This window comes from Pristiophorus japonicus, chromosome 4 (assembly GCF_044704955.1).
Source record: "Pristiophorus japonicus isolate sPriJap1 chromosome 4, sPriJap1.hap1, whole genome shotgun sequence".
NCBI lineage: Eukaryota > Metazoa > Chordata > Chondrichthyes > Pristiophoridae > Pristiophorus > Pristiophorus japonicus.
In genome coordinates this window covers 137339798-137356772 of record NC_091980.1, presented here as the reverse complement: position 1 = coordinate 137356772, position 16975 = coordinate 137339798, and the positions used below count along the sequence as shown (strand labels likewise).

The window sequence follows — 16975 nt, the reverse complement described above, 5'->3', positions numbered from 1 at the left end:
CTGCTCCACATAGCGCTGACGTGCTACAATGCCTCTCCCCTTCCATTAAAGGCGAGAGCCGCTGCACACTCTGCATGGCCCTTTGGTGGTTGCCACAAGGGACGCGTGAGACCGGGCCAGCGTGAGACCGGGCCAGCAGCTCAGTACCCAAGACGGAATGCCGAGCTGCACGACGGTGGCCCCGGTCCATGCTAGGGCCGACCCAAGAGCTGGCCGACCAACAAAGATTGCGGCCTGGGGCGTTCAAGGCCGCCCCTTTAAATAGCGCCCCGGGAGCGGATGTCCGGCAGCTTCGTGACTCACGGGGCAATTTCATTCTGCGTGGTGGAAAGGGACAGCGCCCCCAAAACCACTGGGGCATTTTCCCAGGAGGCGGTAGCACCCCCTCCTCCCCCGGGCAAAAATTGGTTAGTGCCCCCCAGAGTGGAAACAGGGCGCTAAAAAGGGGCAATTTTGCCCCCTAAGTACAAAACGGTAATCACTGAGGCAGCTGTCCCCAGCACCTTAGTGTGCGCGGCAGCCTCTCCTTGTGTCGGATTTGAATTTCTCCATTAATTCTCTATTTGTCATGTTGATGGCTTTGTCTTTCTGCTGTGTTATTTCTTCAAACTCTCCGCTAATTCATGCAAGCTTGTGTGTTCCACAATATGGTTATCTCGTTAAGTTCTTGTTTCGTGTGGTCGCATTGTATGTGTTTCCAATTATCAGCCACAGTACTGCAGGAAGGAAAAACTCGAAGGACATTCATCCACAAGTCCTGAAGAGCAGAATATCTTTCAATGAGACTTGGCACACAACTTGGCCGGTCAACGCTTGCGGCAGCGCCTGTAACATTCAGGACCCACCACCATGTTGGCTGCTCCACGCTTTATGGAGTCAATTTAATGAACCGGGGAAAGAGGAAAATTGGCAAAGGAAAGAGCAAAATTATTGCATCGTGTATCAGGAGAGCATATTGGAAATTTGGGTGCAGAGGTCAGCGAATGCAATTTGGTGGACTGGTGACTTGCATAAAATCAGCCACTCTCTCCATGCTCGTAATAACTCATAAGGGAGTTTTATATATAGGAATATGATCAAGGGCTACCGATGGTGCAAACTACATCATCTCAGTCTGCAGACCTGAATTTAAAGCTAATCTTACTATGGATAATTAGCTGTAAAACACTTTGAGACGTCCGGTGGTCGTGAAAGGCGCTATATACATGCAAGTCTTTCTTCCTTTATAATGAGATTGTTTAAAATCTCGCGTAAGGTTTCGGTCCTGTTTTTTTGCTGCTTCTGCACTCTCGCTGCTGAGCCATGACAATGATCACAGGCAAAGATTAATTATTCTAGCATCATCACTGCTCCTTTATGAGAAATGGTGTGCAATCAACATCCAATGTGTATTTCAGAGGCACAAATGTATACTTGTGTCTGTGTGTGTGTGTATATATATATATATATGGTAGTTACAAGGCAGTGGGAGGTTGAGATTGTGGCTTTTATTTTGGTAAATTCTGTGCCCATCAAGGTGAGGGACATTGGTTCTGAGAAAAGCAGCACTTCTCATTTTAGCAGCCCAGTGTCTTCAAGCACTTCTGGGTCAGATAACGCATGATTAGATACACTATAACCCAATAAGTTGCTTTAACCTCAGCCTCAGAAGGACACTCAGTAACACATTAGTGTGACATTTTCCACACTAGCTGTGCTTGTGACACCTCAGACAGTGCCAAAATGGGATCAGTTTTGTTTGTGAGTCCCACTCCCTTCAGAGCTGAGGTGAGGCTAGCCAAGCCATTTCATGTAGGCCAGGAAAGGGAGGAGACTTCCAGCCCATCAGAGATGAAGGGATGGTGTGTTAATCAAGTGTACCAGTCTGCAGCGTATGAATTACAACTCACCCTTGGTGTGTCACTGCCTGGCAACACATTCCAAAGGCTGATTCATTATAATATTTACCATTGTAAGGATCTGTGCTCACTATTATATATACCATTATAAGGATGTGTGCTCACTATTACATATACTATTGTAAGCATGTCTGCTCACTATAATATATACCATTGTAAAGATGTCTACTCACTAATATTTACCATTGTAAGCATGTGTGCTCACAAACCATTATAAGGATGTGTGCTCACTATAATATGTATCATGTAACAGGGCTGTAGTAATACCCGCCCTCCTGCATGGATCAGAGGCATGGACGACTTACAGAAGACACATCAAGTCGCTGGAGATATATCACCAACGATGTTTCCGCAAGATTCTGCAAATCCCCTGGGAGGACAGACACACCAACATTGGTGTCCTCACCCAGGCTAATATCCTCAGCATTGAAGCACTAACCACACTCGATCAGCTTCGCTGGGCAGGCCACTTAGTTCGCATGCCCGACACGCGACTCCCTAAGCAACTGCTCTATGCAGAGCTCCTTCACAGCAAACGAGCCAAAGGTGGGCAGCAGAAACGGTACAAGGACACCCTCAAAGCCTTCCCTGGTGAAGTGCGACATCACCACTGACACCTGGGAGTCCCTGGCCGAAGACCGCCCTAGGTGGAGAAAGTGCATCCGGGAGGGCGTTGAGCTCTTCGAATCTCAACACTGTGAGCGTGAAGAGATCAGGTGCAGACAGCGGAAGGAGCGTGTGGTAAATCAGTGCCACCCACTCTCTTCCCCCGATGAATATCTGTCACACATGTGACCGGGTCTGTGGCTCTCGTTTTGGACTGTTCAGCCACTAAATAACACTCTTTAGGAGTGGAAGCAAGTCTTCTTCGATTCCGAGGGACTGCCAATGATGATGTATCATTGTAAGAATGTGTGCTCACTATAATATATATCATTGTAAACATTAGTGTGCTCGATAGACACTGTTGTAGGCATTGCTGTGCTATAATATATAACAAGAACAACAATTTGTATTTATATAGCGCCTTGAATGTAGTAAGATGTCCAAAGTTGCTTCACAGGGATGTTCTAAAATAAAAATTGACACCGAACCACATGAGAAATTAGGGCAGATGAAGAGGTAGGTTTTAAGGAGCGTCTTAAAGGAGGAAAGAGAGATGGTGAGCTTTTGGGTGGGAATTCCAGAGTTTAGGGCTGAAGACATGGCCGCTAATGGTGGAACAATTAATATCGGGGATTTGCAAGAGGTTAGAATAAGAGGAGTGCAGATATTTCGGATGTTGTGGGACTGGAGGAGATTACAGAGATGGGAATGGGCGAGACCATGGAGGGATTTGAAAACAAGGATTAGAATATTAGAATATTAAAATGCTAAACCGGGAGCACAGGGGAGATGGCTGAACAGGACTTATTGAGTTAGGACATGGACAGCAGAGTTTTGGATGACCTCAAGTTTACGTAGGGTTGAATGTGTGAGGCCAGCCAGCCAGTCAAGTCTGGAGGTAACAACTATACAGCATGGTATGGCTTTGTATGCTCGCTATATTATATGCTATTGTATGGAGTAGTATGCCCGCTATAATATACAGCATGGTATAGATTAGTGAGATTAATATAGTATACAGCATTTTAAGGATTAATGTGTTTGCTATAATATGCCCATTGTATAGATTAGTGTGTTCGACATAATATACAGCATTGTAAGGATTAGTGTGTTTGCTATAATATGCCCATTGTAAGGATTAGTGTGTTTGCTATAATATGCCCATTGTATAGATTAGTGTGTTCGACATAATATACAGCATTGTAAGGATTAGTGTGTTTGCTATAATATGCCCATTGTAAGGATTAGTGTGTTTGCTATAATATGCCCATTGTAAGGATTAGTGTATTTGATATAATATACCATTTGCTTGGATTAGTGTACTCGCTCTAAAGTACTATTGTGAGTATTGATGTGCCTGGTCTTGTATATAGCACATAAGGATATTTTTGGGAAGCTTTTCATTTTACTTTCTTTTGCCTGTGGGGGTGCTTGTGAAAGTCAAGAGCCTTCAGTGATTGAGCCTTGTGATTTGACAAAAAGCAATGGTCAGAATTATTTTACTAATATCTCAACTATTGTCTATTATTGCAATATGAATCCGTTGCTCTAGCGATTTCTTGAATTTTGTGATGTGCTATTGGAGGTATGTTGGCAGCAGGCGTACAACAAGTAAAGATCCTAAATTAAATCAGTTTTGGCGGTCTAATCCAGCTTGTATCAGGGGCCAACACTATCACATAACCCTGAGATCTGCAGCAAATGGTCAACACATTCAGAGATGGCAGGTGTAAATGGAGAAATGACACATTAGTAGGCTTCTGAGACTGATCCAGAGGCACATTGTTTAGACAAAGCTACAGAGGCCTTGCGTGTCTCGGCCATGCCAGAACTGGGAGTTCTCCGTGCTGGTATTGGGCACTAAAGGTAGAATAAAACATTCCACTTTTTCAGCACAGAAATAGAAAATGAAATGCCTGGTAGATACAAGAGCTTTGAGTAAAACGCCACGCTGTGTAACAGTAGTTTCCCTGAGTGAACAGTGCTGGGTCTTTGACAAGCAGGGTAATTCCAATGGCAGTTGAAAAAGATTCTGCAAATTTCACACAATTATGAAATTGCAGCAGAACCCAACCCATGGTCTACAATTTATGACAATCAAAATGTAAAAAAAAATCAAGTCGTTCATATTAAATAAGGAAAGACACTGCAGGGTCAGAATGCAGCCATACTTATTTAAAAACCTTTTGTTATTGGAAGAGCATCTTCATCGTCATCTAAAATAGTGCCGAGTGTACTCAACTCCTAGACTAATGGAATAATTTCCTGGCTACTCAATCAAACTGAGTTATCACCGACGCAGCATTTTTTTTAATTTAATAAAATTACCGTGGGCGAGTCCTTGAGTCCTTGCTTAAAAGTCAATAATGTGTAGCTGGCTATAGGCTTTTGTTCTTTCTCGGGATTTCCTTTTGTCCTATCCCCCTCGTCTCGAATGTGCCGCTTTTGAAGGGTTACACTTCCACAGGAACTCCCACCACCCCGGGACCTCATCCAAGTGACCGTTCTTCACATGAGAGACTGGCTTGTATCACCAGGCTATTGAACTGCAGGAGATCTCACAGCTGAGCCTGCCCCTCTCCTTATTCAGGTGTCATACTTGGCTCAATGATAGCATTCTTGCCCCTGAGACAGAAGGGTGTGGGTTCAAGTCCCCTTCCAGAGCCCGGGGCACAAAATCTAGACTTATACATAGGGCTGGATTGTAGGCTTTTATGCTGTTGGGAGATAATGGAGGCTGGGCGGGAAAGTTAGCGGCCGAGAATAGTTTGCGCTTTAGCAGTTAAGTTTGGGCATCTGGGCCCTGCGTCAGGGGCGCAGCGCTAAGGGAGGCGTTGTCCACCTCTCGGCACAAGGAAACTTGGGAAACTCCCAAGGAAAGAGCCAGGCCGGGAGCGCTCCGAGAGAAGGCGGGGGGGGTGACTTAAAAAAAACAAACCATAAAAACATTTCCAAAACATTGCCCAGGCCACCACAACACAAATCGCTAAAAAAATTTAAAGAAAAAAAACAATCACACTTACCTTTGGAGTCCATTATTCACCTCTTCACCGACAGGGTCGTAGGACTGCCCTGATTTCCCAGGCAGTCATTGTGGGCGTTCTTCTGGGCGGATGGGTCGAGCTCAAACTCGTGCCGGTGTCGCAACCAGGGACGTTGAACACTGGCGCAGCTCTTCCAGGCTGTGCTGCTCCGCGCCGTCGCATACCTGGTCCCGAGGATCACTGCGGGGTGCTGGAGGCTAACTGCCCGCCCAGAAGCACTCAACGCCATCATTGCCGCTGCTCCGGGGCGAAACCCAGAGCGTAGAAGACCGTAAAATCCAGCCCACAATCTAGTACTGAGCAAGTGCTGCACTGTCGGACGTGTCGTCTTTTTGATGAGACATTAAACCGAGGCCCCGTCTGTCCACTCAGAAGAGCAGGAGAGTTCTCCTTGGTGTCCTGGCCCTCAACTGCCATCACTAAAAACAGATTATCTGGTGATTATCAAATTTCTGTTTGTGAGATCTTACTGTGTACAAATTGGCTGCTGTGTTTCCTACATTGCAACAGTGACTACACTTCCAAAAAGAACTTCATTGGGTGTAAAGCTTTTTGGGACATCCCCAAGCTTATGAAAAGCGCTATATAAATGCAAGTCTTCTTTCAACATCCATACATGCACTTTCCAGGTCATTAAATAGTGGTCAGGAACAGGAACTCTGCTCCTAGGTGTAGCCACTGTCCCAGACAATCGAGAAAATCCTGACTAAAATTTGCCACCAGAGTAGGGAGTGGGAGAGGCATCAGCACTTGTAGAGTCACTTTTACAGTAAGTTGCTGAGATACCTCGCCATTATTTCTCCTGCTCCTGGGACACTTCCATCTTAGTATGGAAGCCAACTGCACAAATACAGCTGCCTCTCCTGGAAACTCTATACCCCTCCCGCTAGCTGATAGCGATCTTGCTGCTCCTGTTTTTTTTTAGACCACTTTGCTATTTATTCTCAATTTATGTACGATGTGCTTTAAATCTTTGATGGGTACAGCATCACAGGAATCCTGTGCCCAATAGTCATAGCAGGCAGGTTATTGCTGAAATTGGCGCTGACCATGCCACTGTTTCCATGAGCACGAGTCACCTTACCCCAAATGACATGAATCTTATTTGGTTTACCAGTGACAGTATTGTTCTTTGCTTTTAGACATAGGCACATCTCTTGCCCAGTTACATTTTGTTTCATCACGGCAATACACCCCCTCAATTCAGGACATCAGTATGCTCTTTTTGGTTTCGAAGGCCTCGTTTATAGCCAGTGAACACAGCTTTGCACAACAATCTTCCAGGCATTGCGAGAGCGCATGGTCCAGCGGAATAGCCTGCCTGGGAATCCAAGATGGAGGAAGAGTAGCTGGGCAGCCTGACCTCGCCCCTGCCCGCCAAACCTTTGGCAACCCCCGCCCGAGTTCTGCTGGTACCTGGATGCAGATTAGCTGTGGGCTAGCGGATAGCTGTGGGCTGACTGTAACCGTTAGCCAGCTTTGTCCTCAAAGCATGGTTTGCCAATGTAAACCCGTTGAAAGAACTTGCACAAAAAGCATTGTGCTCGTTACCTGAGCAATAGTAGGGTCAATGAAAAGGGGGCGTGGATTAAATATATGCTGTCCTTACCTTCATTTTGTTGGTGTTTGTGCCACAAACTCTGTCCAATGTTCATGCCTCTACTACCAGCCCAGTGGAAATGGTGGTTGGTTTGAAAACGAATTGATGGATTCTCCTAGTCGAAGTGTACGTGAGAAGAAGACTTGTACCATAGAATCACATAGCACAGAAGGAGGCAATTTGGCCCATCGTGCTTGTGTCACATAGAAACATAGAAAATAGGTGCAGGAGTAGGCCATTCGGCCCTTCGAGCCTGCACCACCATTCAATATGATCATGGCTGATCATGCAACTTCAGTACCCCATTCCTGCTTTCTCTCCATACCCGTTGATCCCTTTAGCCGTAAGGGCCACAGCTAACTCCCTTTTGAATATATCTAACGAACTGGCCTCAACAACTTTCTGTGGTAGAAAATTCCACAGGTTCACAATTCTCTGAGTGAAGAAGTTTCTCTTCATCTTGGTCCTAAATGGCTTACCCCTTATCCTTTGACTGTGACCCCTGGTCCTGGACTTCCCCAACATCGGGAACATTCTTCCTGCATCTAACCTGTCCAATCCCGTCTGAAAGAGCTGTCAATTCGTCCCACTACCCTGCTCTTTCCCCATAGACCTGCAAATTCTTCCTTTTTAAGTAGAAATCCAATTCCCTTTTGAAAGTTATTATTGAATCTGCTTCCACTACCCTTTAAGGAAGTGCATTACAGATCATCATAACTTGCTGCGTAAAAAAAAGTTCTCCTCATCTCCCCCTGGGTTTTTTGCCAATTATTTTAAATCTGCGTCCTCTGGTTACCGACCCTCCTGCCAATGGATAGTTTCTCCCTGTCCACTCTTACCAAAACGTCTCATCATTTTGGCCACCTCTATTAAATCACCCTTTAACCTTCTCTGCAGTAAGGAGAACAATCCCAGCTTCTCCAGTATCTCCAGATAACTGAAACCCTTCATCCCTTGTAGCATTCTGATAAATAATCTCTGCACCCTCTCCAAGGCCTTCGTCCCTCCTATGGGCCCCAAGTTTCAGCCTCAGTTGCTCCTGATTTTTTGGAGCAAATGGTGTAGAACGGAGTAGCTTAGAAATTCAAATTCTCGGCATTTAGTTTGCTCCAGTTCTAGTCAGTTAGAACAGTTTCACTTTGGAACAGAATTTTTTTTTCAAAAGTGGGAGTGTCTGGCCACTTACGCCTGTTTTCAAAGTTTCGGCAGTGAAAACTTACTCCAAACTAACTTAGAATGGAGTAAGTGAAGATTTTTGTCCGCTCGAAAAAACCTTGTCTACACTTTAGAAAATCAGGCGTAGGTTACAAATCAGGCGTAGGGAATGGGGGGCGGGGGGGAGGTTTAAAGGGAAGTTTACAAACATTAAACACTTCAGTTTTACAAATAAAGAGCCATCATCAATAATAAATGATAAAACATCAATAAATCAACCAATAAATCAATCATGAAAAATTAAATAAGAAATAAGAAATAAGGGGAGGAGGAGAGGGAGAAGGGGGGAGAGGAGAAGGGGAAAGGGGCGGGAGAGGAGGAGAAGGGGAAAGGGGCGGGAGAGGAGGAGAAGGGGAAAGGGGCGGGAGAGGAGGAGAAGGGGAAAGGGGCGGGAGAAGAGGAGAGGGAGAAGGGGAAGGGTGGGAAAGGAGATGGGGGGGAAAGGAGAAAGGAGGGGGAGGAAGGAGAAGTGGGTGGGGGAAGGTGGCTGAATGGGCCGGGCCGTTCAACTTTGGCACATTTACAAAATAAATAGTGTGCAATTTTTGAAACTTTTAAAAACAATACCCCGAAACGATGCACTTAATGCACGTCACATGGGCCTTAAAAAAACATGCACGGGTCCGGTCCAGTCCGGGGGGGAGCGGGAGTCGAGTCGGGTCGGGAGGAAGGAGGAGCTGGGCGTGGGAGGAGCCTTATGCACGCAGCCCCAGTGAGGCCATTGGGCCAGGGCTAGGGGCTGCGTGCTTTGGGCCCCTCCCACAGTTTTGGGCGCCTGGAGCTACTGCACAAGACTTCGGGCAGGGCCCGTCCCCAGCACCAGATTTACAGGTAGGTGGCGTCGGGTCGGGTCGGGGGGGGGAGCGCGGGTCGGAGTCAGGAGCGCGGGTCCGGTCCGGTCCGGGGGGGTGGGGGGGGAAAGGCGGTCGGAATCATGGGTCGGGGGGGGGGGGGGGGAGGATGGAGGTCGGGTTGGTTCGGGTAAGGGGTGCGGGTCGGTTCGTGTCGGGGGCCGGGGGAAGGAGGTCTGGTTGGGTCGGGTCGGGTCTGGGGGGGAGCGGGAGCACGGGTCCGGTCCAGTCCGGGGGGGAGCGGGAGTCGAGTCGAGTCGGGAGGAAGGTGGAGCTGGGCGTGGGAGGAGCCTTATGCACGCAGCCCCAGTGAGGCCATTGGGCCAGGGCTAGGGGCTGCGTGCTTTGGGCCCCTCCCACAGTTTTGGGCGCCTGGAGCTACTGCACATGCGCGCCCACTGTAGCGCGCATGTGCAGAGGTCCCCACTGTTTTCAGCGCAGGGACCTGGCTTCGCCCCCTACAGCTCATGCTGCGCCGAGGGCCAGAGGACCTGCAGGGAGCCGGAGAATCTGGAAGTTTTTTTTAGGCGCACTTTGTTGCGCGAAAAACGGGCGTCCAGGTCGGGGCTGCGCCGTTCTAGGCGCGGCCCGAAACTTGGGCCTAAAGTGTGGTGCTCAGAATTGGACAAAATACTCTAGCTGAAGTCTTATCACTGATTTATAAAGATTTTAGCATAACTTTCTATCTTTTTGTGCCATCTCCCTGTCTGTATATGTTTACTCTCTTGTTTAAATGTTTATCTTTCCGCTTGCTTAAACCATCACAGACAGCTGCCCTCCAACAATTGTCACAGTGAATATTCTCTTTGCAGATGCTTTATCCCTCTCCTCCAGGGTTAATAGAAATCCAACAGTCCAATATTCCTCTGAATGAAGTGAGCGGAGACAAGGAGCTTCACATTCTAGGGAATCTCATCTCAAATGCCATGAATTCCTGTTTCGCTGGAGCTGGTTGTCAAATTACTTTTTACACTCATTTTAAAAAGGCTTTTGGCAAAAGGGTTTGGAGGATATATATGAGCTTTGTCCAGTATATCCGTATTGACGTGATCAATACACGATTTGCTGTAGCTAGATAAGTAATTATGCCTGAATTGACCTTGGACCAGCAGGTGTCTGCAGCACCCCGGCATTACAATAACTGCATGAGTTATTTGTGTCCCGGCCCTGGTTTGTTGAATCATATTTTAGAAACATAGAAAATAGGTGCAGGAATAGGCCATTTGGCCCTTCGAGCCTGCACCACCATTCGATAAGATCATGGCTGATTATGTTTTTTTAAATGTTATTTATACAGTCTACTCCTGAAGATCTAGTTATTCTCTGGGCTGCAAAAGATTGATTTCGCCAATAATTTGAATTATACAGTGTAAATAGCACCAAGTAGAAATTTAGGGCCCAAGTTTCCATATGATTTGCGCCTGATTTTTAGGAGCAACTGGTGGAGAACGGACTATCTTAGAAATCGCAATTCTCCACATTTTTTTTTCTGCAGTTCTAGTCAGGTAGAACAGTTCTACTTTGGAACAGAATTTTTTCTTCAAAAGGGGGCGTGTCCGGCCACTGACGCCTGATTTGAAAGTTTCCACAGTGAAAATGTACTCCAAACTAAAGTAGAATGGAGCAAGTGAAGATTTTTGTAGAACTGAACAAACCTGTTCTACACATTAAAAAATCAGGCGCAGGTTACAAATTAGGCGTCCAGAACGAGGTGGGGGGGGGAGTAGGGGGGGGGAAGGGAAGTCATTAAATTCTATAATAAATCCTTATTTATACTTATACAAATATTATACAAATAAATCCAACCTGAATAAACATTTATAAGCAAAGAAAAGATTAAATAAACCATCTTCCGACCTGTGTGAAAGTGCTTCAGGCAGGCCTTTCTGGACCGAAGGCTGAACGGGCCGGCCCGAGACTTCGGGCAGGGCCCGTCCCCAGCACCAGATTTACAGGTAGGTGGCGTTGGGTTGGTTCGGGTTGGGGGGGGAGAGGGGGAGGGGGAGAGAGGGAGAGGGGGGGAGGGAGAGGGAGAGGGAGAGGGAGAGAGGGAGGGAGGGCAGGTCGGATCCAGTCCGGGAGCGCGGGTCGGGTCCAGTCGGGCGGGGGCGGAGCGGGAACAGGAGCGCGGGTCGGGTCGGGTCCAGTCGGGGAGGCGGGGAGCGGGAACAGGAGCGCGGGTCGGGTCGGGTCCAGTCAGGGAGGCGGGGAGCGGGAACAGGAGCGCGGGTCGGGTCGGGTCCAGTCGGGGGGGGGGGGGGCGGGGAGCGGGTGTCGGGTCTGGTTGCGGGGGGGGAAGCAGGAGCTGGCCGTGGGAGGAGCCTTATTCACGCAGCCCCAGTGAGGCCATTCAGCCAGGGCTAGGGGCTGCATGCTTCGGGCCCCTCCCACACAGTTCAGCGCCTGGAGCTACTGCACTTGCGTGCCCACTGTCGCGTGCATGTGCAGAGGTCCCGGCACTGTTTTCAGCGCAGGGACCTGGCTCCGCCTCCCTACAGCTCGTGCTGGCTGCGCCGAGGGCCAGAGGACCTGCAAGGAGGTGGAGAATATGGAGGATTTTTTTAGGTGCACTTTGTGGCGCGAAAAACGGGCGTCCAGGTCGGGACTGCGCCGTTCTGGGCGCGTGTGGAAACTTGGGCCCTCAGTGTTTAAAAAAAGGTTGAATTATCAAATCATTTGATTTAAACGGAATTGAATTAAGAGGAATAGACTGAGTTTCTTTTTTCATTAAAGTGCATTATTGTTTTCTTAATAAATAACAAGAGTCAGAGAATCCTCATCAAGTGAAATCTTAAACTATTGATTTTGGTGCTACAGGTTACATAATACAAAGGCATGAAGGCCCTGGATTTCCCAGGTAATGAACTGTAAGCAATGACTTGATTAGTGGCTAAATCCATCTAAATGTATGCCTACTTTAGGTTTGTGATTTGTAGAGAAACTGTGTAGTGCATATTATGTCAAAAGCCAAGGTCCAGGATTTCCAATTGTGTCACTTTTTAAAATTGAGAAGCCTAGATTATAGGCCAAGGCCCATACAACCAGGAAAGCTGGGCAAATGTAGTGATGTAGACGATGCCAAGCTTGGTTTCTAAAATGTGGAAGACCGTAGGATGAGGGGAAGACGGAATGAGGGAAGTAAGGGCTGGTTTTTCGGCTTTGATGTTTTTGATGCGGTAATGGCGACAGGGCGGTAAAGTTTGCGCCGGGGAACAGTTCACTCCTCAGTAAGTAACATTGGGCAGCTGGGCCCTGAGTCAGGGGACACAGCGCTAAGGGAGGCGTTGTACACCTCTCTTTGACGCTAGCATGGGAAAATCCCGAGTTAAAGAGCTGGGCCGGGATTACTCTGAGAGATGCCTGGGGGAGAGGGATCTTTTTTTAAAAGCCACAAAAACATTTCCCAAAACATTGCCCACAAAACAAATCGCAAAAAAAAATTAAAAGAAAAAACAATCACACTTACCTCAGGAGTCCATTATTTACCACTCTGCTGTCAGTATCGCTGTTGGACCGCCTGATTTCCCAGGCGTTCGCTGCAGGGTGGCTGTGGGGCGTACAGGTCGGGTCAGAGTCAAAACTCTCGCCGGTGTCGCAACCAGTGGCGTTGTACACCGGGCGCAGCTCTTCTGGGCGGTGCTGCTCCATGACGCTGCAAAACCGGACCCGAGGATCGCTGCGGGGCGCTGGAAACTGACCACCCGGCCAGAATACCTCACCACCGCTATTGACGTCGGTCCGGGGCGAAAAGCGGAGCGGAGCCGGAAATCCAGCCCCTCCCCTAGAGGTCCAGGAAAGAATGAGTTAAAAGTAGGAAATGGTTCAATCAGTCTAGATTTCAACACTGTGAGCAGGCATGGTGAGAAAGTAGCAGCTTGTGTATGTTTCTGAAAATAGGTGCTCATTAATAATAAAACCTCACGGGAAGGATACCTGGAAAAAATGTGCAAAAGTTATTCAACTTAATTCTATATCGACTGTGGTGAAGAAAAGAGGACTCAATAAAGTCCACTGGCGAATCTCTTGGCAATTGTCTCGTACACAAGCTTATTACCTTGAGGCTGTAAGAATAATCAAGTCTTGCTGCACTCCTGTGTTCAGCAGTATTAAATTTTTTTTTGTAACACTTTATGAGAAATGATGTGCTTAGAGGTCACAGATGAGTTGATGTGAAGAGTGGAGATCTGACAGAATAAGGAGCAGATGTTCTGCAAAATTGGTCTGAAGTGGCTTAATTGGTGATGGGATCTAAAGGGGCTAATATCAGCAGGGCACAGTGATGGAGTTCATGATTATATGTAATGAAATAGAGGAGGGAAGTGATTGTTGCAAGCAGTGTGTTTAATGAAGCCTGAGTTATAGAACTCCTGAAAGTGCATGGATGGTGTGTGGAGGTGTGTGGGCTGACTAATATGCACTCTTGGTGCAGTGCTGAACCCGTCCTTTGCCAAGAAGATGCAGAAACTTCCTTTTGACATTATGGAGACGTCCTGATCAATGTTACCCTTAATTTTTTTTGGCAGTGTGTGGTCCCTTTAACGGGCTGCGCAACCCATTCTCAATTTTGCGCATGCAGGAAATCTCCCGTTGAAAAGCCGGTGAGTGGCCTCCAGGCTGCTGCGACAGGGCAGCTTGGTGGGAGCATTGGTCCTGAAAGGCGCTATATAAAGGCAAGTCTTTCTTTCTTCGGTGTCCGTGCAGTCAGGAGGGAACCCCTGATCGCTGCCCCATTAGCCAGTCCTCCGTGAGGCAGTGTCGAGGTTAACCACAGCCTCCTCTCCCATGCTAATATAGCCTGCTGCTGCCTGCCAGCTATGGAGAATAGCCACTTGCATAAGGTACTGGGGGAGCTGGCCCCCTTGCCACCATCTTCCTAGCATGAGCCAATGCCACCTGGAGACCATTGGGCGAGAGAATAAACAAAAACTAATTCAAAGCAGGAACCACTGGTAAAACAGAGGATAAAACGACAGAACAAATGGTTAAAAGTCTCCCAGCGCAACCTATTAAACTGTGGGTAAGAAGTTGGGGTAATCCCGGGAGGGGGTGGCAGAGAATGCTTACTGAAAGCCGAGTCACATTTTTAATAACGTGGGCCCTTCCCATCCCCTCCCCCCACCCCGACTGCAACAAACCTGTTCCGAGCAGCATTGAGTGTACCCTGTACTGTTAGCCGCACTCCAGCTGCTAATTGCAATGGGTACCGCGCCGTCTGCTCTGCCTCTCTCGCCATAAGGCTCTAATTGCTTATTGTGTTCAGCTATGAGCAAGTCCATTAATCACTGGAAAATTGACGGGCACCTGTGCTCCCTCTTTCCGGAATGCACACGGTTCCCATTTTCTGCTTCGTGCTTTTTACATTTGTCAGGTAGCAATAAAAAGCTCACAGCAAAAGCACAATGGAGATAAATGTCCATTCACGTGGCAGGCACTGAACTCTGAGGCAGTTGCACTGATCTGGCCTCCAGATTGCAATGTGGCCCCTCCTGTTTGCCCTCCCTGTTGCCCTGATTATAATACAAGTGTTCAGCTAAATTGAATTAAGTACTACAGTATTAATTGAATTATAAAAGGAATGCTGAGCATCTTAATTATATGAAATGACTGCACTGTCTTTGAAATATTGCCGTTAACTAAGAGTGGTGTTATTACTGATATTGAGTATCAGTCGATACTTGTCCTCAGAGATTTCCACGTATCTGTATGGCACAGAAAATGTAGGGATAAAGAAAGATTTGCATTTATATAGCGCCTTTCACGACCACCGGATGTTCCAAAGTACTTTACAGTCACTGAAGTACTTTTGAAGTTTAGCCGTTGTTGTAATGTAGGAAACTGGGCAGCCAATTTGCACACAGCAAGCTCCCACAAACAGCAATATGATAGTGATCTGATAAACAGTTTTTTAGTGTTGTTGATTGAGGGATAAATATTGGCCAGGACACTGGGGAGAACTCCCCTGCTCTTCTTTGAATAGTGGGATCCTTTACGTCAGACGAGGCACCAGTTTAACATCTCATCTGAAAGATGGCACCTCCGACAGTGCAGCACTCCAAGCCTCTGTATTGCACTGGAGTGCCAGCCTGGATTATTTTGCCCTGGTGTTACAGTTGATGAAGCAAAGAGAATTTAAATGCTACAAACAACCCTCAACACTAATAATTATCAGCTGAACACACACAAGCTAAATGTTGAGAACTCTACATTTATTTGTTCCAGGATGTGGGCATCGTGGGCAGGGCAAGCATTGATTGCCCATCCCTAATGGCCCTTGAGAAGGTGGTGGTGAGCCACCTTCATGAACCAGTACAGTCCGTGTGGTGAAGGTACACACACAGTGCTGTTAGGGAGGGAGTTCCAGGAGTTTGAGCCACGACGATGATGTGCAGAAATTTAAAGGAACAGGCTGCTCAGAACATAGTGCATCTTACAGAGAACACCAGTAGCTGGTGCTCATGGAACTGAACCCAGTGAGAGAGCAGGGGAGAAAGTGGGTGAAAATCTACCGGAAAATAGTGGTTGCAAGGTTTTCCCGCAATAGAACGCGCTAATGATTAAAATGAAGATGAATACCTCAGCTAAAGAATTATTAAAAGTAAGGGCCCTAATACCTTTAATGTAACAATATTATATTCCACTATTAAAAAATCATAAATCACTTCAAGCTGCTCTAACTGATATCTTTCAGCCACAAGTCCTGTAATATCCACGAACAGTAAAGCCATTTTGATAAAAAAAATCTCTTGTAATTAGATTTTAATGAACTGATCCAAGCTGCTAAAACGCTATTAATTTTTAATGAAAAATAATCTGAATTCTATACACCAGTAATGTCGGGGATAATGAGACACACTGAGGACATTTTGACTATTACTGTAAATTGTACACTGTTTTAGAATTATCCTCACTTGTTTTATTTCTCTAGTTCTGCTTCTGCCCGCCCCCCCCCCCCAACTCCCCTCAGCTGGCGGTGGTTTTAACAGCCCTCCAGTACCTTGCCCTGATGGCCATTCTTTGACTGTGTGTCTGAATGGCGACTTACCAGGCTATTTGCCCATGGATGTCATCGCGGTACGATCTGAGCCCATCCCAGCAGGAATAACCAGTATGAGCAGAAGGTCCAGTTGACACCACCACTCCCTCTGGCCAAGGGTGCTGAGACCAACTAGCAACAGCTAGCTCACCACTAACTGGGAAACACCAGCAGCGACCTTTCTTCCCAAGAGTTTGAGTCATGTTTCGTGTATATATGAACAGTCAGAAATGGCGTTTGAATAAATTTGCTGCTTTTCAAATGGGATGTTCATTTTCTGTATCATTTTTTTCATCTTTCTGGGGCACACGTGAATACAAGCTGAGAAAAGGCAGGTTTTGCAAATTAATAGATGTGTGCAGTACATTGCTGCTGGAAATATATCATTTATTTATATTGCAGCAACAGAATGGGACTATTTCTGAGGTTATGTGGTCCAGTTGACAGGTTCTGACCACGGCCACAAAACTGGGCATTGAATTATTGCCTCAGTCATTTCCTAATATCCCTACTTCCCCATAATGCTGCATATCCCGATTATCTCAACATTGACATAACATCCCATTACAATGGGAAAGATACCTGATTCAAGTTTGGCACCTTGTGTCAGCATCCTGTACTTGAAAGGGAGAGGTTAGCAGAATTGTTTTTTTTAAACCTAGGGTATTGTAATGTCCAGAAACAGAATACATATCCCTTTAAAAGGCAAGTGAATCAGCACTTGGAGA

The 16975-nt window shown here is 46.9% G+C and overlaps 1 protein-coding gene and 1 pseudogene across 2 annotated transcripts in view; one reads left to right on the top strand and one right to left on the bottom strand.

Moving 5' to 3' along the window:
- Positions 1–16975, top strand: part of LOC139263068 (serine/threonine-protein phosphatase 2A 55 kDa regulatory subunit B beta isoform) — a 529859-nt gene that overhangs the window by 357368 nt on the left and 155516 nt on the right. The gene's annotated exons all lie outside the window — the stretch shown is intronic.
- On the bottom strand, positions 6514–6836 carry LOC139262227 (large ribosomal subunit protein eL33-like; annotated as a pseudogene).